This window comes from Bufo bufo, chromosome 9 (genome assembly GCF_905171765.1).
Source record: "Bufo bufo chromosome 9, aBufBuf1.1, whole genome shotgun sequence".
Lineage (NCBI taxonomy): Eukaryota > Metazoa > Chordata > Amphibia > Anura > Bufonidae > Bufo > Bufo bufo.
In genome coordinates this window covers 188,246,489-188,273,420 of record NC_053397.1, presented here as the reverse complement: position 1 = coordinate 188,273,420, position 26,932 = coordinate 188,246,489, and the positions used below count along the sequence as shown (strand labels likewise).

Here is a 26,932-nt window from a genome sequence, read left to right as displayed (position 1 = left end):
AGATATGAGTGGTGGGTACTGGCAGTAGTGGGCACAGTACACGCTGTGGGCCTGACACACACGCTGGCAGGCAACTGCAATTATATTACAGTGAAAAAAATGTTTTATTCTTTCAAATGCAAGCTACTGTGACACCAGATATGAGTGGTGGCACTGGGCACTGGCAGTAGTGGGCAAAGTACACGCTGTGGGCCTGAAACACACGCTTGCAGGCAACTGCAATTATATTACAGTGAATTTTTTTTTTACTGTTTTAAATGAAAGCTACTGTGACACCAGATATGAGTGGTGGCACTGGGCACTGGTAGTAGTGGGCACAGTACACGCTGTGGGCCTGACACACACGCTGGCAGGCAACTGCAATTATATTACAGTGAAAAAATTGTTTTACTGTTTTAAATGCAAGCTACTGTGACACCAGATATGAGTGGATGCACTGGGCACTGGCAGTAGTGGGCACAGTACACGCTGTGTGCCTGAAACACAGGCTTGCAGGCAACTGCAATTATATTACAGTGAAAAAATTGTTTTACTGTTTTAATTGCAAGCTACTGTGACACCAGATATGAGTGGTGGCACTGGGCACTGGCAGTAGTGGGCACAGTACACGCTGTGGGCCTGAAACACACGCTTGCAGGCAACTGCAATTATATTACAGTGAAAAAATTGTTTTACTGTTTTAAATGAAAGCTACTGTGACACCAGATATGAGTGGTGGCACTGGGCACTGGTAGTAGTGGGCACAGTACGCGCTGTGGCCCTGAAACACACGCTTGCAGGCAACTGCAATTATATTACAGTGAAAAAATAGTTTTACTGTTTTAAATGCAAGCTACTGTGACACCAGATATGAGTGGTGGCACTGGGCACTGGCAGTAGTGGGCACAGTACACGCTGTGTGCCTGACACACACGCTGGCAGGCAACTGCAATTATATTACAGAGAAAAAAAAAAGCAGACTGATGTACTAGCCCTAAAAAGGGCTTTTTGGGGTGCTGTCAGGACGCTGTCCTTACAGCAGATCAGATGAGTCTTTGAGGACTGGAGTGGACACAGAACACTGGCCTAGCTAACGATTTCCATATATAATCAGCAGCAGCAGCACTGTCCCTGCTCTCGCTAACACTGCAGCTTCCGAATGAATCTAAGATGGATGCTGTCCTTGCTTTTTGATAGGAGGTGGGAGGGTCTGGGAGGGAGGGTATGCTGCTGATTGGCTGGAATGTGTCTGCTGACTGTGAGGTACAGGGTCAAAGTTTGCTCAATGATGACGTATAGGGGGCGGACCGAACATCGCATATGTTCGCCCGCCGCGGCGAACGCGAACAAGCGATGTTCGCTGGCGAATAGTTCGGGACATCTCTACTGGTGGACAGATGGCCTTAAGTCTGCAAAATGTCTTGATAAACTTGGGAATTCATTTTTCCTTCGATGATAGCAATCCTTCCAGGCCCTGACGCAGCAAAGCAGCCACAAACCATGATGCCCCCACCACCATACTTCACAGTTGGGATGAGGTTTTGATGTTGGTGTGCTGTGCCTCTTTTTCTCCACACATAGTGTTGTGTGTTTCTTCCAGACAACTCAACTTTGGTTTCATCTGTCCACAGAATATTTTGCCAGTACTGCTGTGGAACATCCAGGTGCTCTTGTGCAAACTGTAAACGTGCAGCAATGTTTATTTTTGGACAACAGTGGCTTTCTCTTTGGTATCCTCCCATGAAATATATTCTTGTTTAGTATTTACGTATCGTAGATTCGCTAACAGGGATGTTAGTATATGCCAGAGACTTTTGTAAGTCTTTTGCTGACACTCTAGGATTCTTCTTCACCTCATTGAGCAGTCTGCGCTGTGCTCTTGCAGTCATCTTTACAGGACAGCCACTCCTAGGGAGAGTAGCAGCAGTGCTGAACTTTCTCTATTTATAAACAATTTGTCTTACCGTGGACTGATGAAAAGCAAGGCTTTTGGAGATACTTTTATAACCCTTTCCAGCTTTATGCAAGTCAACAATTTATAATCGTAGGTCTTCTCAGAGCTCTTTTGTGCGAGGCATCATTCACATCAGGCAATGCTTCTTGTCGAAAGCAAACCCAGAACTGGTGTGTTTTTTATAGGTCAGGGCATCTCATTGATTGGACTCCAGTTGGCTGACACCTCACTCCAATTAGCTCTTGGAGATGTCATTAGTCTAGGAGTTTACATACTTTTTCCACCTGCACTGTGAATGTTTACAAAGTGTGTTCAATAACAACATGGTAACATTTAATTATTTGTGTGTTATTAGTTTAAGCAGACTGTGATTGTCTATTGTTGTGACTTAGATGAAGATCAGATCACATTTTATAACCAATTTGTACAGAAATCCATATCATTCCAAAGGATTCACATACTTTTTCTTGCAACTGTATATGTCTCTTGAGTTAAGAGTGCATTTCCCCTTTTACCATTATCATCACGAATCAATGAGTTCCTTCCTGGAAATGCTATAGCTGTGGAATGTGGAATTTGACTTCCATGGAGACAAAACGCTGAATCATTGAATACTGATGATGCATAATCTATAATTACGTTGATTTCCTGCAGTTCAGTATTGTAGACTCAATATTCTTGAGCAGTAAATTGCAATTGACTTGGTCTATATTTTCTCTGTGCCAGAGCTATACTATAGTGTGACTGTATAGTAGTGGTAAGGAAACATTTCATATGCAGCCTGTGAAACCAATCTCCAGTGTTTATAGTCTGGTCATTGGTTTAGTTTTTACAATAGAGGGATTTTCTAAATTTCATGTATATACTTATTTGGTTAAGCATGTTTTGAGCTTGTACTTTGTCATATATCTTCTTGCAGATTTCCATCCCAGGGGGCTGATCTCGAGGACAGTGACTAATGTAACTCACATGTCCGAAATTGGGTACAATAGGGAACAATGTAGATATGAATTATTAATGAATGTTCTTGTAGCCATGGCCCCTGAGTAATACTTTAAAGGGTTGTGTCATCTCAGACAATGGGGGCATATTGCTAGGATATGCGCCCATTGTCTGATAGGTGCGGGTCCCACTGCTGGGACCAGCACTTACACTGAGAACGGAGGCCCAAAAGTTGTGGAGGGCGTACTGCGCATGTGCAGCCGCCCTCCATTCATTTCTATGGGGACACCAAAAATAGCTGAGCACTGGCTCGGCTATTTCCCTTGGCCCCATAGAAATGAATGGGAGCGTTGGCCGCGCAAGTGCCGTGTGGTCCCATTCAGTACCATGGGAAGAGCGCTTGGTGGTTGCTGGACCCAGTGAAACCCGGGGTCCTCCGGCCACCACCTTCCCCACTCCGTTCACTGTGTAGGTCCCAGAGGTGGGACCCACACCCAGCGGCGTAGCGTGGGGGGGCCAGAGGGGCGTTTCCCCTGGGCGCCAAACTGTGGGGGCGCCCGCAGGCTGAGCACTTTTAACAGACAAAACCATTCACTATGTGGCAGCCAGTGCAATGCGCACATCCCACAATTGCCATTCAATGAATCATTCACTGAATGGCAACGGTGGGATGCGTGCACTGCACTGCTTAAGACAGAGTGAAAGGCATTCACTAACCCTTGCGAGGCACACTGTGTGCAGGCTGCCTCAGCATCAGGGCACAGGGCGCATGTCATGGCCCTCCCCCTCTTGCATTTCTGTATTGTGACCTGCATAAGCCCTGTGAAGACAGGAGGAGAGGAGGAGAATAAAGAGGAGGCGGGGTTGTAGCTAAGAGAAAAGAGCGCATTAGAGCAGTGGACCGCTGCGTGAGCAAGCAAAGACACTTCAAGGGAGCTACCATAGAGGCCATAGAAGGTGTGCATTAGACAAACTGCAGCCAACTCTTAAAGTGGCAGAACGGCAAAGGCAAAATAGTCAGAGAAAGAGCGCCAACCCTCCTGCGATCACTAGAGAGAGAAAGAGATGCATGGTGGGAGGCCAAAGTCCAGAGCTAGAGTGCCTGTACCGCTATCCATTGAGAGATCACATACTGCAGCCAGCTAGTTTCCCACCACTAGGCCCAAAGCCTGCAATCAGAGTATCCAAGTCATCTTAGAGCATCGCAAGTCATCTTAAAGCATCACAAGTCAATACAGAGCATCGCAAGTCTGCACAGAGCATAGCAAGTCCGCGCAGAGCATCGCATCATATCAAAAAAAGACACATCTCTTTTAAGACTGACATTTGTTCCTGCTCTTCAGAATAAGGTCAGAGCTTTCCTTTTATTACTTATCATTGCATATAGGCTTTGACATAAAGAGACATTTTTTGTGTTCAGAAATAAGAGAATTTAAAGTAAAAACAAAGGACAGTTTGCAGTATATGGACTCTAAAGCATTTAAAGTGAAAGTCATTTATTCCCTGCATCTATTGCTATTGCATTTAAAGTGAAAGTCATTTATTTCTGCATTTATCAATATTGCATTTAAAGTGAAAGTCCTCTAATATTCGTATTGATTGTTACAGCATTTAAAGTAAAATGTCTGAGCCACTAGCCATTACCATGCCACTATTAGAGGATACAAAGATAGATAGATTAGAAGGGGAAGTGAAAGAGAACCTGTCTGAGTTAGAAGAGTCTGATGCAGCATTAGTCTTGCCTCAAACAAATCTAGTCCAAACAAATGAACTAAGATGTTCATCACGTGCCAGAAAACCAACCCGAAAGATGCTGGGAAATCTGGAGCAAGAAGCAGCATTAAAAGAGAAAAAGTTTGCCCGAATGTATGATAAGTGGAAATTATATATTAGAGGCATTCGTTAAAAGCTAAAACAAGAAAGTATAAAAAGGAACTTGAGTGATATGGTAGAGACGGTAGAAGAAGGTAACTTCTATAGAAAAGATGGAGACGCCTACAAGCAAGCTTGGGAAAAATGTAATGCAAGATATGTCATCCTTTCTTAGTACAAAGAGCTTTGAAAGAGAAATTGAATAACTGGCCTAAAAAAGGTCCTAAAAAACACTTCAGACTCCAAGAGTATGGTGACTTCCTGCAAGCATGCAGCAATGCCATCCCACATGTTCAAGGTCTAGAAGTACTGAAAAACTATCTAGAAAACCACAGGATGCTAACCAAGCTACCTGAAGAAGTGGCTTCAGATGGAATCGCTATGTGACTGAACAGTTGAATCTAGGCAAGAACTTCACAAGTTTTAAAGAGTTCTCTGAGTTTGTGAATAAGGAAACACGGATAGCATGTAATCCAGTAACATCATCTTATGTCTTAAAATCCTTAGAAGAAAGGCCTGCAAGAGAGATAAGATGTGCAAGAGCAACTAGCTTTGCAACCAACACAGCAGCTAAAGATCCAGATACCTACTAGAGCAAGTTCAAAGTCACTACTGGGATCAGTAGAGAGACAGAACCAACAAATCTTCAGACTACATTCAAATGTATGTTCTGTGGAGAGAACCACTCTATACACAAGTGCCAACAATTAAAGGAGAAGTCCCCAGATGAAAAGAAAAGGTTTGTACTTGAGAACCAACTGTGTTTTTCGGTTGTCTAAGAAAAGGCCATGTTACTAAGGAGTGTAAGAAAAATGCCACATGCAGCATTTGCAAAGGACACCATCCTACACCACTACATGAAGAACGTTCAAAGAAAGATAAATCCTCAATACCTAAAGATACTGAGGAAGGAAAGAAAGTATCGGTATTCTCTTGCAGAGTGAGGGAAGGAGAAAGCAACGGCACAGCAATGGTTGTACCAGTGTGCATTTCAAATCCTAAAAGGAGGAACAAGAAGGTATACGCCTATGCGCTACTGGATGCCCAGAGTGATGTCATCTTCATTGATCAAGAAATCTGCAAGAAATTATAAGTGGCTACAGAACCAATGAAGCTCAAACTCACCACAATGATGGGGAGAGACACATTAGTGAACAGTCAAAGGGTCATAGGACTGAGCGTTAGAGGACTTCATTCAAACTTCACATTATATCTACCACCAGCTTATACAAAAGACGATATACCTCTAGATCGAGATCGCATACCTACCTGTGAAACAGCCAATAAATGGGAGCACCTATCTGTCATATCACATGAATTCCTCGCTGAAGGAGTTTGGTGTTGGACCGTTGATAGGTTACGATTGTCCAGAAGCCTTGGTACCATGAAAGGTAATCACAGGAGGAAAGGGTGAACCCTACGCTGTTCAAACTGATCTAGGATAGGGTGTTGTTGGAGGAAAACAGCAGATCGCAAACTCAAGACAGGTGACAGGATTGTGTCATCGAATATCTGTCCAAGAGATACCAACTGTAAGTACAGCAAAAGTAATCAAGATCCTTGAATCCGACTTTGCAGACATAAGTTCTAAAGAAAAGAGTGTATCCCAAGAAGACATAAAGTTCGTACACTCTCTAGAAGAAAGTAATCAGCATAATCAACAAGGTCATCTTTCCCTTACCTTTTAGAGAACGACCTCATCTGCCAAATAACAGAAATCTTGCCCTAGCAAAATTGAAATGTTTGAAGAAAAGGATGGGAAGAGATCCCAAACTCAAGAATGAGTATTTGAAATTCATGGAAAGTATCCTCGAAGAAGGACATGCAGAGAAAGTTAATAACAAACCTAAAGAAGGAGAAGTGTGGTACATCCCACATCAAGATGTTTACCACTCAAATAAACCAGATAAGATTAGAGTAGTATTTGATTGCTCAGCAAAGTATGATGGTGTTGTATTGAATGATCATCTACTAAAAGTACCAGACCTTACAAACACTCTGCCTGGAGTACTCTGTAGATTCAGAAAGTATCCCGTAGCAGTCATGTGTGACGTTAAAAAGATGTTCCACCAGTTTCATGTGAAGAATGAAGATAGAGACTTCCTGAGGTTCCTATGGTGGGAGAACAGAAATACAGAAACAGAGCCAACAGAATACAGAATGAAAGTACACTTGTTTGGAGCAGCATCGACTCCATGTTGTGCCAATTATGGTATGAAGTACTTGGCCAATCAGAATGAAAAGGATTGCCCATCAGCAGCAAATTTCTTAAGAAAAACTTTTATGTAGATGATGGTCTTATAAGTCTAGAGTCCACAGAATCTACAATCAAACTAGTGAAAGAAAGCCAAGAGTTATGTGCAAGAGGAAACCTGTGCCTTCATAAATTTATCTCAAACAACAGAGAGGTACTGGAATCCATCAGTGACTCTGAACGTGCATTAACAACAAAGAATGTAGATCTCAATTATGATCATCTTCCAGTCCAGAACATACTTGGACTGGGATGGAATGTAGAGAATGACAAGTTCATTCTTTCCACAGTGGCTTCCATATTTGATCCATTGGGATACTTGGCCCCAGTAATCCTCAGAGCAAAATAAATACTACAAGAATTATGCAGACAGAAGTTGGGATGGGACGAGCCCATACCTGTAAATTTGAGGCCAAGGTGGGAGAGTTGGATAAGAGACTTGCAAAACTTGAGAAAAGTTCGGAAAGCCAGATGTTTTGTATCTCACGATTTCGGAAAGTACAAGAAAATAGAACGTCATCACTTTTCAGATGCCAGTAGTTATGGTTATGGTCAGTGCTCCTACATCAGAGTGATAGGAGAAGAAAATATACACTGTGCCCTGGTTATGGGGAAGGCCAGAGTTGCACCTACCAGTATTCAGACAATACCAAGACTTGAACTGACAGCAGCCGTGGTTTCAGCATCAGTAGGAAAGTTTCTGAGAGAAGAATTGGAATTGAAAATAGATTAAAAATATTTTTGGACAGACTCATAAGTTGTCCTAGGATACATAAACAACGAAGCTCGAAGATTCCATATCTTTGTCACCAACAGAGTTCTGAAAATTAGAGAAATAACAAATACGGAACATTGGCATCACATTGACACAAAGCATAACCCAGCAGATCATGCTTCAAGAGGCCTGAATGTAACAGAATTGAAAAATTCAAATTGGTACACAAGCCCAGAGTTCCTTTGGGAAAAGGAAATCACGCCCAGTAAAGGTTACACAGAATTGTCTATGGGTGATTCAGAAGTAAAAGTTGTACAAACATTGAGCACTGCTGCCAAGTGTCAAGATGACATACTTGAAAGACTAGCCAGATGTTCAAAATGGAATACAGTCATAAATGTACTAGCTTGAAATCAACGTTTGGCAAAGGGAATCAGAAAGAAAGAATTGTTGAATGTAGAAGAAAGAATTAAAGCTGAAGAAGACTCATTGAACAGAGATTCTACAGTGAAGAGTTGAAGAGACTAAGTCAAGAACCTAAAAGGCTTCCAAACAACCACCCATTGTACAAGCCTAATCTTGTTCTGCAGGATGGTATACTGAAGGTGGGGGAGAGACTGGAAAATGCATCGTTACCTAGCAGAGTGAAGCAAATCTACCCAAAAACTCTACCTTCAAAAGATTGATTATTGATCACTACCACAACAAATCCTTGCATCAAGGAAGAAGTTTTACTCAAAGCTGTTTGAGAGAAGGTGGTTACTGGATTGTGAAAGGAAGCAAAGTTATAGCAAAGTATATAAGTAAATGTGTAGTCTGCATAAAGGCAAGTAGACCTACCGAAGAGCAAAGAATGGCAGATTTACTGGCAGATCGTGTAAACCCATCACCACCATTTATCACCAAACAGAACCGCAAGGAGTACAAGAGATATGGACTAATATTTACATGTCTAATCTCCAGAGCAATTCACCTGGAAATGTTAGAAGATATGTCTGACGCATTCATCAACGCCTTGAGATGTTTCATAGCCATTAGAGGTACTGTCAGAGAGCTTAGATCTGACCAAGGATCTAATTTTGTCGGAGCAAAGAATGAAGTGAAGAAAGCTCTAAAAGAGATCGAAAAAGAAAAAGTATTTGTTAGAGAAACATGCTCCACATGCAAGCCATACAGGAGGAGTTTGGGAAAGACAAATCAGAACTGTAAGAAATTTGTTAAGTACAGTGTTAAAAAAGAATGCCTGAAGAATGGATGATGCTTCACTTAGGACCCTATTCTATGAAGTAATGTCTATTGTTAACAGTCGTCCACTTACACTTGATAACATCAATGACCCAACAAGTTTGGACCCTTTAACTTCCAACCATCTACTTCACCTTAAGTCTGATTACATACAGCCACCACCTGGCAAGTTCACCAAAGAGGATTTATATGCTAAAAGGAGATGGCGAAGAGTTCAATATCTATCAGATCAGTTTTGAGATAGATAGAGGAAAGAGTACTTAGCCAATCTGAAGCTAAGAAGTAAATGGCAAACACCCAGAAGAAATGTCCAAGTTGGTGACATAGTGTTAGTGAAAGAAAAAGATTTACCTAGAAGTCAATGGAAATTGGCCAAAGTTCTAGAAGTTCAAATGGTTGAAGATAGACTAGTAAGAAGAGTGTTGTTACAAATAGCAGACTCAAAACTTGACAAAAAAGGAAAACTTCTCACTACTCCATACAGAAGTTAGTTGTCCTACTTGAGAGTGATAAAATACACTTGGAAGTTGAGAACATGATGGAAAAGTCCTACTACTGAGAACATAGAATTATAGGTAACTTTGGTGGTAGTGTAGCTGGACAGCTAAGATCTGTCCTAGGTTGCTAATATAGCTTATATGTTTATACAGCTAGACCTGCCAATAACCTTAATACAGTTCCTATGTTTGTGTGTTAAAGACCAAAGCAGAGTTATTTACTATGACTTCATGTTTCGGATGTCATGTAACAGTTATATTTTGTGTTCACAGAAGCAGAAAAGATAGTATGCATTTAAGATTCATTATATAATGTAAGGTGAGCTCAATGACAAAGCAGACACAACAGGAAGCATATAGTTAAACTGTTGATGCTAAGCAGGAGTCTTGACCAATCCTAGCTAGCCTCACACAGCCCAGGAGTTTTGACCAATTCCAGCCAGCCTCACACACAGCTTGTGTGGGAAATTCCCCTAGCAGGAGCTGCTGGAATCATTATTCACCAGAGAGAGGAGCTGAACAGACACACACTCCACTAAGAGCTGTGTTTTATGGAAGCAGAGAGGCCAAAATAGTTCCACCATACAAATAAACCATACAAACGAACTACTGAGCCATACAATCCAAAGAAATTGCATACAAATGCGAACTGCTCATACCAGATCATAAGCAATTGTATAAAGCAAACTGCAAACCCAGTAGAGCATGTGAACTATTGGTTAACCTCAGATATACCTCTCAGTGAGATCATAAAGTGCTTAAATAACTTAAAGTGAGAAATATATCCACCATTTTATGTTGAATGACAAGATTGAACAGTTGAACCACCATCTTATGCATACCGCCATTTTATGATACTTTATTCAACACGTGCTATGTACATGGACTATCTGCTGCGTAGGCGGCAGTGTTATATATGAAGAAAAGTTGAAGTTAATAAAGAAGTTATTTCAAGCATTTGGTGTGCTCTTTAAACCTACTGCTTCCATAGAACGGCGCTAGAGGAATTACAGAGTAATAGGCAGTATGGTTAGACTAAAAAGTCAGAGATATCAAAATCCTTCTAATGCCACAGTGCAAAAGGCACTTCATAGTGCTGCGCCTGCCACAGGGGTTCTTTCACACTACAGCGGCAGGAGGGAGACCACCATTTTTGAATGGCTGGGACCAAACCAGTGAGCCAGTTTCTTCAGCCAGAAGCAGCTTTTACAGACAGTGACAAGGTACTGTAATGTTTTCATGTCTGTGTCAGGCTGCTGAGCGCTGCATCAGTTGTATGGTACCGTGGGACAGCCCCTACTCAAGCTGCTGCCTGCTTAGGTTACACAGTATGATATTTTAACTCCTTTGAGGCAACAACCATATTTCCCAGCTTCCTGCCCCTACAGAGCTGAGTTCTGTATACTAATAGGGAGTCTGATCTGGGATCTGTGGGAGTTTGGAATGGATAGGGGAACAAGAACATGTGCAGTCCATCCCTAATATAGGTGAATGGAGACCACTGATGGACAGAACCTTCCCATCAGCGGCCATGTTTCCAGCACAGCATCAAGAGACCTGTGTGTAAACATGAATTATTCATATTAATCAGACTTCAGTGCCAATAGTTTAAAAATGCCTATTGCTAGCTGCACATGTGCTTTTACCAGCACATGTTCAGCTAGTAATATAAACTGGCCAACCCCTTTAAGTGGTCTGCATAGCAGGCTCAGAGTAGTACTAGTAATATTCCCATGGGCCTGGTGTGCAGACTCCAATTAGGCCCTTATTAACTCCATAATGACCAAGTGCTGTACATGTACTGTACTTGGTGCTAGGCTTTAATCTGTAGTTCTTAACATGTAGGGCACCAGATTAAAGCTCCTGACTGAAGTAGTTTCTACTCCTATTTTACGCCTGTTTCCAGGTGTAAAAGATGATAAATGTGTCAGGCCCCGAGCCAGCCCACGCCATGCCTCAATGTCTTCCCTTCCTCTCCCAATTGGCGAGGATAGCACAAAAACACCTTTATGACAAAATATTGTCGCACAGGCGTTAAAAAGTCGCTTTTATTTGTGACTTTTTTTTATGCCTAAAACAGATGTAGAGCACTTACTAAATGACCCCTAATGAGCGCTATGCTGGGGGAATAGAGGAAGCAGCTATGCTGCTTTCTCTAGTGGACCTGGAAATCCTGGTGATCTTAGAAGACCCTAATTAGTTCTGTCTGTGTTAAAAGGGGCATGTCCACAAGTTAGGGAGGTGGGGGGTGGGGTGGCACAATACTTGGTTTGCCCCAGGCGCTGGCAACCCACGCTATGCCACTGCCCACACCTATCAGACAATGGGGACATATTGTAGGGATATGCCCCCATTGTCTCAGATGGGAATACCCCTTTAGGAGACAGATTTCCAAATAAAAATTGTATCACCAGTTTTAAGCCCAAAATGTAACTGTAATAATGTGCTATTTTCAGTAAAAACTTTTTTATAGGGTTTCTCTGGGATTATAACATTGACGGCCTATGTTTGATTTATGCATCGACTTCTGCAAGTCCTATTGTTCATTGCTTACACTGGCACAGAGACTTGGCTGTATGAGTTGCGTTGAGCTGCAGTACCCTTAGGGTAAGCCTACATGGTCAGGTTTCTGCACGCAGTTTTGGAAGCCAAAATCATAAGCAGATCAAAAAAGGAGAGAATACACAGTATAAGGCCTCATGCACACGACAGTTTTTTTTACGGTCCGCAAAAACGGGGTCCGTAGGTCCGTGATCCGTGACCGTTTTTTCGTCCGTGGGTCTTCCTTGATTTTTGGAGGATCCACGGACATGAAAAAACAGTCGTTTTGGTGTCCGCCTGGCCGTGTGGAGCCAAACGGATCAGTCCTGAATTACAATGCAAGTCAATGGGGACGGATCCGTTTGACGTTGACACAATATGGTGCAATTGAAAAACGGATCCGTCCCCCATTGACTTTCAATGTAAAGTCAGGAGTTAATATACCATAGGATCGGAGTTTTCTCCAATCCGATGGTATATTTTAACTTGAAGCGTCCCCATCACCATGGGAACGCCTCTATGTTAGAATATACTGTCGGATATGAGTTACATCGTGAACCTCATATCCGACAGTATATTCTAACACAGAGGCGTTCCCATAGTGATAGGGACGCTTCAAGTTAGGATATACTACAAACTGTGTACATGACTGCCCCCTGCTGCCTGGCAGCACCCGATCTTTTCACAGGGGGCTGTGATCAGCACAATTAACCCTTCAGGTGCCGCACCTGAAGGGGTTAATTGTGCGTATCACAGCCCCCTGTAAGAGATCAGGGGCTGCCAGGCAGCAGGGGGCAGACCCCCCACCCTCCCCAGTTTGAATATCATTGGTGACCAGTGTGTGGCCTCCCCTCCCCTGCCCCCCCCCTCCGTCGGCCCCCCTCCCCCCCTCTATTGTAATATCATTGGTGGCCAGTGTGCGGCCTTCCCTCCGTCGGCCCCCCTCTATTGTAATATCATTGGTGGCCAGTGTGCGGCCTCCCCTAAACCGGCCCCCCCTCCGTCGGCCCCCCTCTATTGTAATATCATTGGTGGCCAGTGTGCGGCCTCCCCTCCCCCCCTCTATTGTAATATCATTGGTGGCCAGTGTGCGGCCTCCCCTCCCCCGCCCCCCCCTCCGTCGGCCCCCCTCCCCCCCTCTATTGTAATTTCATTGGTGGCCAGTGTGCGGCCTCCCCTCTCCCACCCCCCCGATCATTGGTGGCAGCGGAGATTCCGATCGGAGTCCCAGTTTAATCGATCTGGGGCTCCGATCGGTAACCATGGCAACCAGGACGCTACTGCAGGCCTGGTTGCCATGGTTACTTAGCAATATTACAATATTAGAAGCATCATACTTACCTGCTGGCTTCTGCGATGTGTGTCCGGCCGGGAGCTCCTCCTACTGGGAAGTGACAGATCAATGCGCCGCACAGACCTGTCACTTACCAGTAGGAGGAGCTCCCGGCCGGACACACATCGCAGCAGCCAGCAGGTAAGTATGATGCTTCTAATATTGTAATATTACTAAGTAACCATGGCAACCAGGCCTGCAGTAGCGTCCTGTTTGCCATGGTTACCGATCGGAGCCCCAGAGCGATTAAACTGGGACTCCGATCGGAATCTCCGCTGCCACCAATGATGGGGGGGGGGGGAGAGGGGAGGCCGCACACTGGCCACCAATGATATTACAATAGGGGGAGGTGGGGGGGGGGGGCGCACACTGGCCACCAATGATATTCAAACTGGGGAGGGAGGGGGGTCTGCCCCCTGCTGCCTGGCAGCCCCTGATCTCTTACAGGGGGCTATGATATGCACAATTAACCCCTTCAGGTGCAGCACCTGAGGGGTTAATTGTGCGGATCACAGCCCCCTGTAAGAGATCGGGTGCTGCCAGGCAGCAGGGGGCAGTCATGTACACAGTTCTCAGTATATTCTAACTAGAAGCGTCCCCATCACTATGGGAACGCCTCTGTGTTAGAATATACTGTCGGATTTGAGTTTTCACAAAGTGAAAACTCATCTCTGAAAAAGCTTTTATGCAGACGGATCTTCGGATCCGTCTGCATAAAAAGTAACCTACGGCCACGGATCACGGACGCGGATGCCAATCTTGTGTGCATCCGTGTTCTTTCACGGACCCATTGACTTGAATGGGTCCGTGAACCGTTGTCCGTCAAAAAAATAGGACAGGTCTTATTTTTTTGACGGACAGGAAACACGGATCACGGATGCGGCTGCAAAACGGTGCATTTTCCGATTTTTCCACGGACCCATTGAAAGTCAATGGGTCCGCGAAAAAAAATGGAAAACGGCACAATGGCCACGGATGCACACAACGGTTGTGTGCATGAGGCCTAAAGGACAGGTATAACTTCTGGCTGAGAACAGCCTGCCAAAGTTCTCTAGATCCTCATTTCCGGATAGTGCCACGTGTCCACTGGACCTCACTGACTATAATGGGAGCTAGTAGGGATCTGGCTGCTCATATTAGTTTTGTCCAGCTGATCCCCAACAATTATGCTGGGGAGTGGCCGGATGCCGGCCGGTTACCATTATAGTTTATGTGGTCTTGCACGCAAGCAGCATTATCCAGCTATGCTAGATTCAGAGAACTTTCGCAGGCTGATAAAAAATTGTTAGCCTATCCTAATAATAAACCTTTAAAGCAACCCTCTGGTTCAAGAAAGAGTATTCACATTAACTGGACAGTTATTTGGTGCCTTACTTTCCACCTTTTCAGCTGCAGATCTGCCAATACCCCAGTTCCTTGTCTGCTATCCAAAATGGTTTCACTGCTTCTCAGACTGCCTGGTGCATACTGTGCATGTGGTGGTCCAAAACACATCCTGCTGCTCTCAGATTGGCCAGCACTGCTCATGTGAGCAGTACTGAGTCTGACCAATCCAAGAACAGGACTGGACAAGCAGGAAGTGTCTAGGACTAACAATATACCATGTGCACCAGGCAGTCTGAGAGTTGGTGTGGCCAACTTGGATAACAGAAGGGCAGAATGGAAATCAGAAGATCTGCAGTTGAAAAGATAAAAAGGAGGGCACCGATTTCTGAATATACACAAATAAAAAGGTTTTGAATTTGTTTCATGGATTGCCCAATATAAACCATGGAGCCTGTCAGGATTTTCTTGCTACCAGTGGTTAGAGCAGCATGAAGCTTCTGACAGGATGATGCTGCCACCACCATGTTTCACAGCGGGGATGGTGTGTTCAGAATGATGTGCAGTGTTAGTTTTCCGCCACACATAGTGTTTTGCATTTAGGATAAAAAAAACTTTGGTCTCGTCTGACCAGAGCACCTTCTTCACATGGCTTGTGGCAAACTGCAAACGGGAATTCTTATGGCTTGCTGATGCTTTCAAAAATGGATTTCTTCTTGCCACTCTCCCATAAAGGCCAGACTTGTGGAGCACACAACTAATAGTTCTCCTATGGACAGATTCTCCCACCTGACCCGTGGATCTGTGCAGCTCCTCCAGAGTGACCATGGACCTCTTGGCTGCTTCTCTAATTAGTGCTCTCTTTGCCTGGGCTGTCAGTTTAGGTGGACGGCAATGTCTTGGTAGGTTTGCAGTTGTGCCATACTCCACTCCTGCATAATGGAAACTGGATGGATCTGTTATGTTGGCCATTGACTTCTATTATGATGGAATGCATTCCATCATGGAATTGCGTTATGGTCCGTGGTAATGGAATCCATAACGTAATTCAGTATATACCTGAACTCGAACTTCAAAACTTGCTCATCCCTAATTACTAATGTTCTCTAATGAACCTCTGAGGCCTTCACAGAACAGCTGTAGTTATACTGAGTATAAATTACACAGGTGGACTCTATTACTATTTTAGGTGAGTTCTGAAGGCAACTGGTCACACTAGATTTTATTTAGGGGTATCAGACTACAGGGGGCTGAATACAAATGGACACCTCACTTTTCAGATTTTTATTTATTTGTATTTGTTTATAAACATTTGGAAAACCATGTATCCTTTATTTTTCACTTCACACATACTTGCTGCTTTATGTTGGTCTATCACATAAAATCCCAATAAAATAGATTTAAGTTTATGGGTGTAATGTGAAAAATGTGGAAAAGTTAGAGGGTGTTAATACTTTTTCAAGGCACGCCATTGCTTATCTCCCTGAGGAGAACGGATTGGGCAGATAAAAATCCAACCTATTTTGTTCTAATTCCCAAACAACAAGAGGCACAGTGGGACCATTACATAGACACTGAAGACATGAAATTGGTGGCTTTCATAATCAAAATCTCATATCTGTTTCCATCTTTACTTGACTTTGTAGTCATTAAGCTATAAATAATGTAAATTACAGCATTTCCTTTTTAAAGAAAAGAACCAGGTTATGACATTTTGTTCCTGAAGTTAGGAACGAAAGCAGAGATATATCAAATTAATTTGCCCTGTCGCTCAAAAATGCTGATCTACAGCACAGACATAGCTTACAGTTACACAGCCATGTATTCCAACTTGCAGGCTAGTAAGTCATCATCATTGCAAAATATGGAAACCATAGTACTCCGAAGAAAAAACAGTCAATGTAACCATTATAGTTAAGGCTACTTTCACACTGGCGTTTTGGTTTCCGTTTGTGAGATCCGTTTCAGGGCTCTCACAAGAGGTCCAAAACAGATCAGTTTTGCCCTAATGCATTCTGAATGCATAAGCATCCACCCAGAATGCATCAGTTTGCCTCCATTCCACCTCCATTCCGCTCTGACGATGCGGAGGCAAATGTAAGTCAATGGGGACGGATCTGTTTCACAATCTGGCACAATAGAAAACGGACCCGTCCCCCGTTTTGGCTATGTTACAGATAATACAAAGAAATCCGTTCTGAAAGGATGCATGTGGTTGTATTATCTGAACGGAAGCGTTTGTGCAGCTCCATGACGGATCCGCACCAAACGTGAATGTGAAAGTGAGACCCCACCACCATCTATCATTTATAATATTCTTATGTAGCAGAGCGCCCTTTGATCCAGCACAGGCATCAGAATGCAAATGTAATTGCTACTTCTATACAACCTATAGATACAGTTGCAAGAAAAAGTATGTGAAGCCTTTGGAATTATATGGATTTCTGCACAAATTGGTCATAAAATGTGATCTGATCTTCATCTAAGTCCCAACAATAGACAACCACAGTCTGCTTAAACTAATAACACACAAAGAATTAAATGTTACCATGTTTTTATTGAACACACCATGTAAATATTCACAGTGCAGGTGGAAAAAGTATGTGAACCCCTAGACCAGGGGTGCACAACCTTTTTTGGTCTCGGGGCCGCATTGTCACATTGCTCTATTTCAAGGGGCCGCAAAAAAAAAGTTAATCTGCACTTGTTTGCATCAGCCTATTACACAGGCTGATGCAAAGTAAATGGGGAGGAATAATCACTACCACAGTCACTGCTCCATCATTCAGTTCTGTTGATTATTGGCAGCAAATTCCTGATTACACGGTGAGATATGCTGACAATAATTGTACGTCTTTAATCCTGATAAAACATGCAAATCAGCCAACAAACGAGCTGATCAGCGGCAGTGGCGTGCCTAGGCTGTTTGGCACCCGGGGCGGGTCCTTTATCTGGCACCTTCCCCCCCCCCCAAATACTTTAAGAAAATCATAACCCCTCACAGTAGTATTGCCCTCATTGTTTTGTACAGATGCTATGCCAACATTGTGCCCCCTTCATAGTAGTTATTCCCTCATTGTGCCCCTCTCACAGTAGTAATACCCTATCTGTGCCCCTTCACAGTTGTAATGCCCTCTTTGTGCCTCCTTCACAGTAATAATGCCCCTTAATAGTAGTAATGCCTATTGTCCCCTTTCACAGTAATAATGCCCATTGTGTCCCTTCACAGTAATAATGCCCAATGTGCCCCCTTCACGGTAATAATGCCCTCTGTGTCCCCTCCATAGTAGAAATCTCCATTGTGCCCCCTTAATAGTAGTAATGCCCTCTGTGTTAGTAATGCTCATTGTGCCCCCTTCACAGTAATAATGGCCTCTGTGCCCCCTTCATAGTAGTAATGCCCTCTGTGCACTGTGCCCCCTCCATAGTAGAAATGCCCATTGTGTCACCTTCACATTAGCAATGCCCTCTGTGCCTCTTCGAGAGTAGAAATGCCCATTGTGCCCCTCCATAATATAAATGTCCATTGTGCCCACTTCACATTAGCAATGACCATTGTGCCCCCTCCAGAGTAGAAATTCCCATTGTGCCCCCTCCAGAGAAGAAATTCCCATTGTGCCCCCTTCACATTAGCAATGCCCATTGTGCCCCCTCCAGAGTAGAAATGCTCATTGTGCCCCCTTCACATTAGCAAAGCCCATTGTGCCCCCTCCATACAATAAATGCCCACTGTGCCCCCTCCAGAGTGGAAATGCCCATTGTGCCCCCTCCAGAGTAGAAATGCCTATTGTGCCCCCTTCACATTAGCAATGCCCATTGTCCACCCTCCAGAGAGGAAATACCCATTGTGCCGCCTTCACATTAGCAATGACCATTGTGCCCCCTTCACATTAGCAATGACCATTGTGCCCCCTTCACATTAGCAATGACCATTGTGCCCCCTATAAAAAAAAACACAGTACCTACTCACCTTGTCCCGTTCCGGAAACTCACATACCTCTCTTCTCTGCCGGCACAGATCACCCTGCAGCACTGTGTGGGCGGAGCTTATGCAGATTCCCGGGCTGCAGGCTCCGCTCACACATGCTGGCATCGCGATCCGTGTCTGCAGGCTGAATGGTGGATCGGGGAGAAGTCTTCCTACTCTACCATTCAGAGCGCCACCGGCCTGAAGGAGGGGAGGAGCGCGGAGAGCTGAATGACAGAACAGCAGCTCCCTGTGCTCCAACAATGAGCGCTTCCATCTGTATTGATTGAAGCGCTCATTGCTTCTGGCACCCACCTGAGAGAGGCACCCGGGGTGGACTGCCCTCTCCCTTAGTACGCCACTGCTGCAGAGCGCTCCTTGAGAAGAAGGCAGAAGCGCTGATAAACTGCGCCTGCCTTCTCCTCGGCTCCCCCACTCTCACCAATAGCCAGGGACCCGTCCTGCTCCAGACTCCTGCTATAGTACAGTGGCAGGAGCTGTCATCCTTCCCTGTGTGGTGCTCCAGGAAGAAACACAGCTGATCGCATGATCAGCTGTGTTTCTGTCCAGCAGGACGGGGGCCGCAAACCTTGGCTCCGGGGGCCGCATGCGGCCCGCGGGCCGCAGGTTGTGCACCCCTGCCCTAGACTAATGACATCTCCAACAGCTAATTGGAGTGAGGTGTCAGCCAACTGGAGTCCAATCAATGATATGAGATTGGAGGTGTTGGTTACAGCTGCCCTGCCCTATAAAAAACACACACCAGTTCTGGGTTTGCTTTTCACAAGAAGCATTGCCTGATGTGAATGATGCTTCGCACAAAAGAGCTCTCAGAAGACCTACGATTAAGAATTGTTGACTTGCAAAAAGCTGGAAAGGGTTATAAAAGTATCTCCAAAAGCCTTACTGTTCATCAGTCCATGGTAAGACAAATTGTCTATAAATGGAGAAAGTTCAGCACTGCTGCTACTCTCCCTAGGAGTGGCCGTCCTGTAAAGATGACTGCAAGAGCACAGCGCAGACTGCTCAATGAGGTGAAGAAGAATCCTAGAGTGTCAGCTAAAGACTTACAAAAGTCTCTGGCATATGCTAACATACCTGTTAGCGAATCTACAATACGTAAAACACTAAACAAGAATATATTTCATGGGAGGATACCACAGAGGAAGCCACTGCTGTCCCAAAAAAACATTGCTGCATGTTTACAGTTTGCACAAGAGCACCTGGATGTTCCACAGCAATACTGGCAAAATATTCTGTGGACAGATGAAACCAAAGTTGAGTTGTTTGGAAGAAACACACAACACTATGTGTGGAGAAAAAGAGGCACAGCACACCAACATCAAAACCTCATCCCAACTGTGAAGTATGGTGGTGGGGGCATCATGGTTTGGGGCTGCTTTGCTGCGTCAGGGCCTGGACGGATTGCTATCATCGAAGGAAAAATGAATTCCCAAGTTTATCAAGACATTTTGCAGGAGAACTTAAGGCCACCTATCTACCAGCCGAAACTCAACAGAAGATGGGTGTTGCAACAGGACAACGACCCAAAGCATAGAAGTAAATCAACAACAGAATGGCTTAAACAGAAGAAAATACGCCTTCTGGAGTGGCCCAGAGTCCTGACCTCAACCCGATTGAGATGCTGTGGCATGACCTCAAGAAAGCGATTCACACCAGACATCCCAAGAATATTGCTGAACTGAAACAGTTCTGTAAAGAGGAATGGTCAAGAATTACTCCCGACCGTTGTGCACGTCTGATCTGCAACTACAGGAAATGTTTGGTTGAAGCTATTGCTGTCAAAGGAGGTTCAACCAGTTATTAAATCCAAGGGTTCGCATACTTTTTCCACCTGCACTGTGAATGTTTACATGGTGTGTTCAATAAAAACATAGTAACATTTAATTCTTTGTGTGTTATTAGTTTAAGCAGACTGTGATTGTCTATTGTTGTGACTTAGATGAAGATCAGATCACATTTTATGACCAATTTGTGCAGAAATCCATATCATTCCAAAGGGTTCACACTTTTTCTTGCAACTGTATAACGCTGCTCTGAAGTGAAGAAATGTCTGCTTAAGATATAGGGTAATTATATACCCCACTTATTCTCAAACTCCCCCTCCTGGCAGGAAGCAGGACCAGCCCACTTCTACCAAGGGGGGAGGAACAGTATAGTAAGCCCTGTTCCTAGCAACTTTTGCCATCCACACCTCCTCTGCTGGAACATACGGCAAAAACATGAAATACATAACATTACACAACAATGCATAACAATAAAACAATTTGCAGATTCCCCCAGGTCTGCGGTACTACGCATGCTTCCTTGGGGGAAAAAAAGGTATGCAAAGCATCTCTCTTCTAGGGAGAAGGAAAATTGTCTATCTAGTGACAGTTTTGAGGAGAAACTTTATTCTCACGTTACGTCAAAGACATCTCACACAGCCAACCAGTACCCTGTTCTGTCTGACAAGGGCCAAAACCTCCAAAAGAAAAGTCTGTCTTTTCCTTAAGGAGAAAATTCTGGTTTATCCAGTTTAGCTTATATCCTTAGTTATGTTGTAAGGCCTGTTAAAAGATCAGACACAGAGAAGCTGTCCACAGTAGGTTCCTTCTTCCTAGAGAATAGCTACTTTGCATAACTTTTTCTCTAAAGAAACATTCCCTGGCAGGTAAGATTACCTTTTGACAGCTTTGGGGGTTTCCACAGGAGAAACGTCATTCTCTCAGACCAACCCTGTAGAAAAAGATATCTATACTACATGATGCAAGTGCTGTGACAAAGAGCGACGTCACTCCTCCCCACTGAAGATGGACTGGATTTGGGGGGTACTATATCTTCTTATGGAGAGTGTCACCTTACATTTGGTGGCATCCAAGTGAGATCTTTGCATACATTTTTCTTCTAAATGGCCACATAGACTGTCTTTTGAGTCAGTCTTTAGCAGCTAGGAGAGACAGTATTCCATGTGAGCACTTCTGTCTCCTTATTTTAATTATTGGGGGGTCTCAGCACTTGGACAACCACATATTCCAAAAATGTGTGGCTACTAGCTCAAGAGCTGCTGTATCGGCATTTTTAATCCTTTGTATAATGCCGACAACAGTGAAAAACAAAGATGTCTTTCCCCATTGTCCACGTCACTGAACTTTCTGATCTAAGACCTAGCCAGTCACATAGGGTCACACCAACTCTATGTCTCTCATTTCATTATTTACTGAGCTGTTTATGCCAGGCTTTAAAAAACCAAACAGCAATTACACTTATGATAGCACAAAAGCTTTTTTGTACTCTGGCTTAATCTATGTCCTACTTCCATTAAATGTGTGTCAATTATAAGAGGTGAAAGCTTCTTAATAATTGTGACATATCTCTGCACAGTGGCGTAACTAGAAATGACTGCCCCCCCCTGCAAATTTTTTAATAGGTCCCTCCACCCCCCAGAAACTTCTTCTCAACCCCCTTCTCCCGTGCAACCCCCACTCCTGTGGCTAGTCAAGAAAGCTCTCTCAAAAAAGGTCCAACAGCTGTTCCGTCCGTTTCCTACAGTTTCACTGTATACGTATATCATCATTGTGTAATACTGTCGAGTGGACCCTGACAATAAAATCTTTTAGTCATCTTGGGTAGGCCCCTTCTGAGTTTGGGCCCCAAAGCAGCTGTTTCCCCTGCTTCTGCGGGAGTCCTGGTGTACAACATAATAAATTGATCAGCCCTGCTTAAAAAAAAAAAAAGGTGAACAGGGTGCAAAAGCCTCAAAATTGTGCCAATCTTTGCAACTTTTTGATTTCAGTTTTCTGGCATACGGGGGTTGAAAATGTCCCCCTTAGTGTCCACAACTTCTAACCATGTCTCATTGTTTTGAGGAGGAGGTCGTAGAAAATATCCTGTTGTCGATACTGCAGCCAGTATGGCAAGGTGTACTTTAACATAGTGGATTCTATGCAGATTTTAGATTTCATTTTTCACCTTATAATTCAAGGTTCTCTTGACCCATGTTGGTTATTTGGATTTTGATGACTTTCCCTCCTTCCTTTCTATTATTTTCTCACCAATGATTCACACTAAAGATTTGCATTCCCGTTTGAGTAACACATTTGTTATGACTATCACTAGTTTCTCTGGATTGTATAATTATGTGTTTTTGTATGCAGCTTGTTTGGTTGTTCTGATTTATATGCCAAACTGCTTTGTATTAGTATTTTTTGTTACTCTTCTCCACCTCCTTATCCTTATTCCTGCTGAGCATTGTTTTGCTTGAAGAAAAACTGAAAAAGTATATTCACAATGACTACACGTTTACATGGTACTCACAGCATTGTTTTATAATACACTTTACAAAACAGGATGGAGGGCGGAGGACGGGGGCAGGGGCAACATCAAAAGAGCTAGCACCCTGTGCTTGGTTTACAAAAGGGGGGTGGCATTGTAGACATGTTAAGCACATGTAGATGGTTTTAGTTAAATGCTTTATTGAAACTGGTAGTTTAGCTGAAAGCTCTTGAAAATATTCTTTGTAGTAGCCTTATATTACACATGTGGAAATTGGTCTGATTTTAATATAATATTTCTATTTACAACGGCATATATACCACACAAACGGAAAATGCAAATGTGATCGCACACTGCATCCAGCACTCTGCCCTCCATGCTGGATGAGACATTGGTTTATATTTTGGCCAAAGCATAGTAAGCCACTCACCGCGTCAAGGTCGTCTCAATTGAGTGGTCCCTAACTCTTGTTCCTACCTGTTCATGGGCCATGACAGCCACATAAAATCCAGGGAATGCAGGTCAGCATGCAAGCCAAGTACACTTTGCTTGTAACCCCGTCCGGTGCCATTACAGCTTTCATCGGATCCAGGGATGCAAGTACCAACATGCATGCTGAACCCACCATATACTTCTCCTGGAGCCAGATGGCTAATGGTAGGTTCTATATAAGCAGACTCAGTTTTATACTGACTTTAAAACCAGCCTCCAGGACAGATTAACTGGTCAGGTGTGCTTGACTCAAAGGAGATCGCCACGCCTCCAATATATACTACAAAGAAAAAAATATAAGGGGTTGAGTCCGCACAACCTGCCTGCAGGTGCACATCACTATGGCGAACTACATACACTGCATCCAGCAATCTGATGTGCACCTGCAGGCAGGTTGTGCGGACTCAACCCCTTATATTTTTTTCTTTGTAGCATATATTGGAGGCGTGGCGATCTCCTTTGAGTCAAGCACACCTGACCAGTTAATCTGTCCTGGAGGCTGGTTTTAAAGTCCAGTATAAAAAGTATATGGTGGGTTCAGCATGCATGTTGGTACTTGCATCCCTGGATCCGATGAAAGCTGTAATGGCACCAGACGGGGTTACAAGCAAAGTGTACTTGGCTTGCATGCTGACCTGCATTCCCTGGATTTTATGTGGCTGTCATAGCCCATGAACAGGTAGGAACAAGAGTTAGGGACCACTCAATTGAGACGACCTTGACGCGGTGAGTGGCTTACTATGCTTTGGCCAAAATATAAACCAATGTCTCATCCAGCATGGAGGGCAGAGTGCTGGATGCAGTGTGCGATCACATTTGCATTTTCCGTTTGTGTATGTAGTTCGCCATAGTGATATATACCACACATGTAACCTATAATGATGGGACCCAGCTGAGGTTAACTGCATCCTTCATTTGAATGGGTAACAATACCCTGTGTAGAGATGCCCTCTGCACAGGTTCTTCAAAAAATAAGGTTGTGGGGAATTGTCCAAAGGTTTTGCGAATTAGATGGGGGCAAACAAGCACCAAGTCCTTCCATTCCAGGAGGTTAGGAGCATGGTGATGTTCACCAGCAAAGGTAGGGGGCTCCATTTAAATCTTTCTTATAAGCCCCCCTCAGTTCTATCTATGCCCCTCACTCATAATCTGGAGAAATCAACATATCTAATTATACTATTTATAATGATATATCTTCTAATTGTAAAACACACTTGTGGAACGTGAATGAGTAGATGTCTCACTAAACATTTGCCATGTGTCACCATCATCAGTACTTCTAGATGACCTAACCACATAATAATGCAGTTCTTGTGCTGTGAACATCTAATTCCCCTATCCTTGATGATGTCTTATCTTTTTGGGGAAGTCTCATTCTGTTAGTGGATCTTGGGATGGTGGGAACACAATTGACTGGCAGAAGTTTCTCTACAATAACAACTGCAGTTAACAATCAACTACATTCTTGCAGGATTAATATAGTTATGAGAATAATTAGCATATGTATAGGTATATAGCTTAGTATGAATAAAGTTGCAGAAAACACAGAGGCCTACATATATTGTTCAGCATATGCCTAGTTTTGGCCAAATAATTAAAAACTTGCTTACAAAATTGTACGAAATTTGCAAATTTTCTCTTCTCAACACAAAAAAAAAGGAAGCACAGTCACAATGCACTTACAGTAACATAGTACTATAGTTTATAGTTCAGCCTATTGTCTTACAACATTTGATCCAGAGGTAGGCCCAAAAAAACTAAAACCTTATGAGGTAGAAGCCAATTTCCTAATTTTAGGAAAAAATTTCCTTTCCAACTCCAACTCTGCCAATGAGCACAACCTCCTGAATCAAAAACCCTTCTCTTGAGATCAAGTAACTATAACTTACAATATTATTACACTCCTGAAATGTTTTCAGGCCATTTTTTAGCTCTTTTAGTGAGTTCACCATCACCACCTCCTCAGGCAGAGAGTTCCATAGTCTCACTGCTCTTACCGTAAAGAACTTTCTATGTTTGTGTAGAAACCTTCTTACCTTTAGACGTAGAGGGATGTTCCCTCATCACAGTCACAATCCTTGGTATAGATAGATCTCTGTATTGACCTTTCCTTTATACATAGTTATTAGGTCAGTCATAAAGGTTATGGCTTGTTCACATCACCGTTATGGATTCTGTTTTTGTTTTCCGTTATAACATGGTTATAACAGAAAATAACAGAATCCATAAGACGGAAGTCAAAACGGAAGCCTTTAAAATGCTAATAGAAGTCTATGGGAATCATAACGGATCGGTCTGATTCACGTTATGCAGAACGGGAAAAAAAAGTCAGACTTGCATAACGGTAACCAGACGGATCCGTTATGATTCCCATAGACTTCTATGACGGATCAAAACGGAATGCCTTTCATAGGCTTCCGTTTTGACTTCCTTCTTATGGATTCCGTTAGTTTCTGTTATAACCATGCTATAACGGAAAACAAAAACGCAATCCATAACGGTGATGTGAACCCACCCTTAGTAATATAGCATCCATTCACAAAGAGTTTTTTCAGCAGCAGCACATTGATTTCTGAAAGCCCTGTGCACAGGAATGAGACAACAGCAGACATATTTGCAACAAATCTGCTGCAAGTGAATGCACTCTTAGAATCATTTATGAAAGGCAAATACATGGATGCTCATAACAGACATTGAAAGAATTCAGTCTTATCAAGTCCAAGTGCACCCGATTTATTAGGAAGCATGCGCCTTTAAATAAATGAGGTGCATTCAAGTGAAGGAAAAAGTGAGCTGCAGCACACAAGTACACAATCGACACAGCCTTCTGCTTCAAGCTTTGTCCACTGTCTAGGTTTTGGCATCATTGGCTTCTGAAAACAGCTGAAATGGTGAAGGTACTGAGCGTCAGATCCCCACTGATCTAATATTGCTAACCTAGATAAGCGATCATATCTAAAAGATGATCAATCCCTTTAAGTTAATGCCACTTTGCGATAAGTCTTTAATTTATCTTGCAATTAATCCTACAGTTCCAGGTGACTATAAATAGCTGTGCTGCTGAAACAATAAGAACCAGAGGAGGAAGATTTACAAAATCTAAGCGCACCAGAATGTATTATGTGTTTTAGACACTTTTTATTCTCACTAGACAGTTTTAAAAAAAAAATCTACAAATGGGGAATAGCTCAAAGGCATTGTCCAGCGTTTTGGAATTTTTCATTTTCAACTGTCAAACCCAGCCTATTGTACCTGTGAAAAAAATCATACCTGCTCCCTGCGGCACATGATCCATCAATGGTGCGCTGCTTGGGGACATGTCAAGGCTGGGACCAGTCATTGGCTGCAGAAGCACATGTGACCCCACCCTCCCGTAAGTTTACAGGATGGGGACTGGAAAACTGCAGAAGGGAGACAGGAAACGGGACTAGAACAGTGGGGAGTAGGTGAGCACGATTTGATTCTGAAGTACAACAGGCTGGGGTAGACAGAAATAAAATGTCCACAAACATGGACAACCACTTTAAAAAAAGAAAGTCCTGG

At 43.4% G+C, this 26,932-nt stretch overlaps 1 protein-coding gene across 1 annotated transcript in view; it reads left to right on the top strand.

Annotated features, from left to right (window-relative positions):
* LOC120979513 (regulator of G-protein signaling 8-like) overlaps positions 1-26,932 on the top strand; it is an 85,934-nt gene that overhangs the window by 16,618 nt on the left and 42,384 nt on the right. The window lies entirely within an intron of this gene.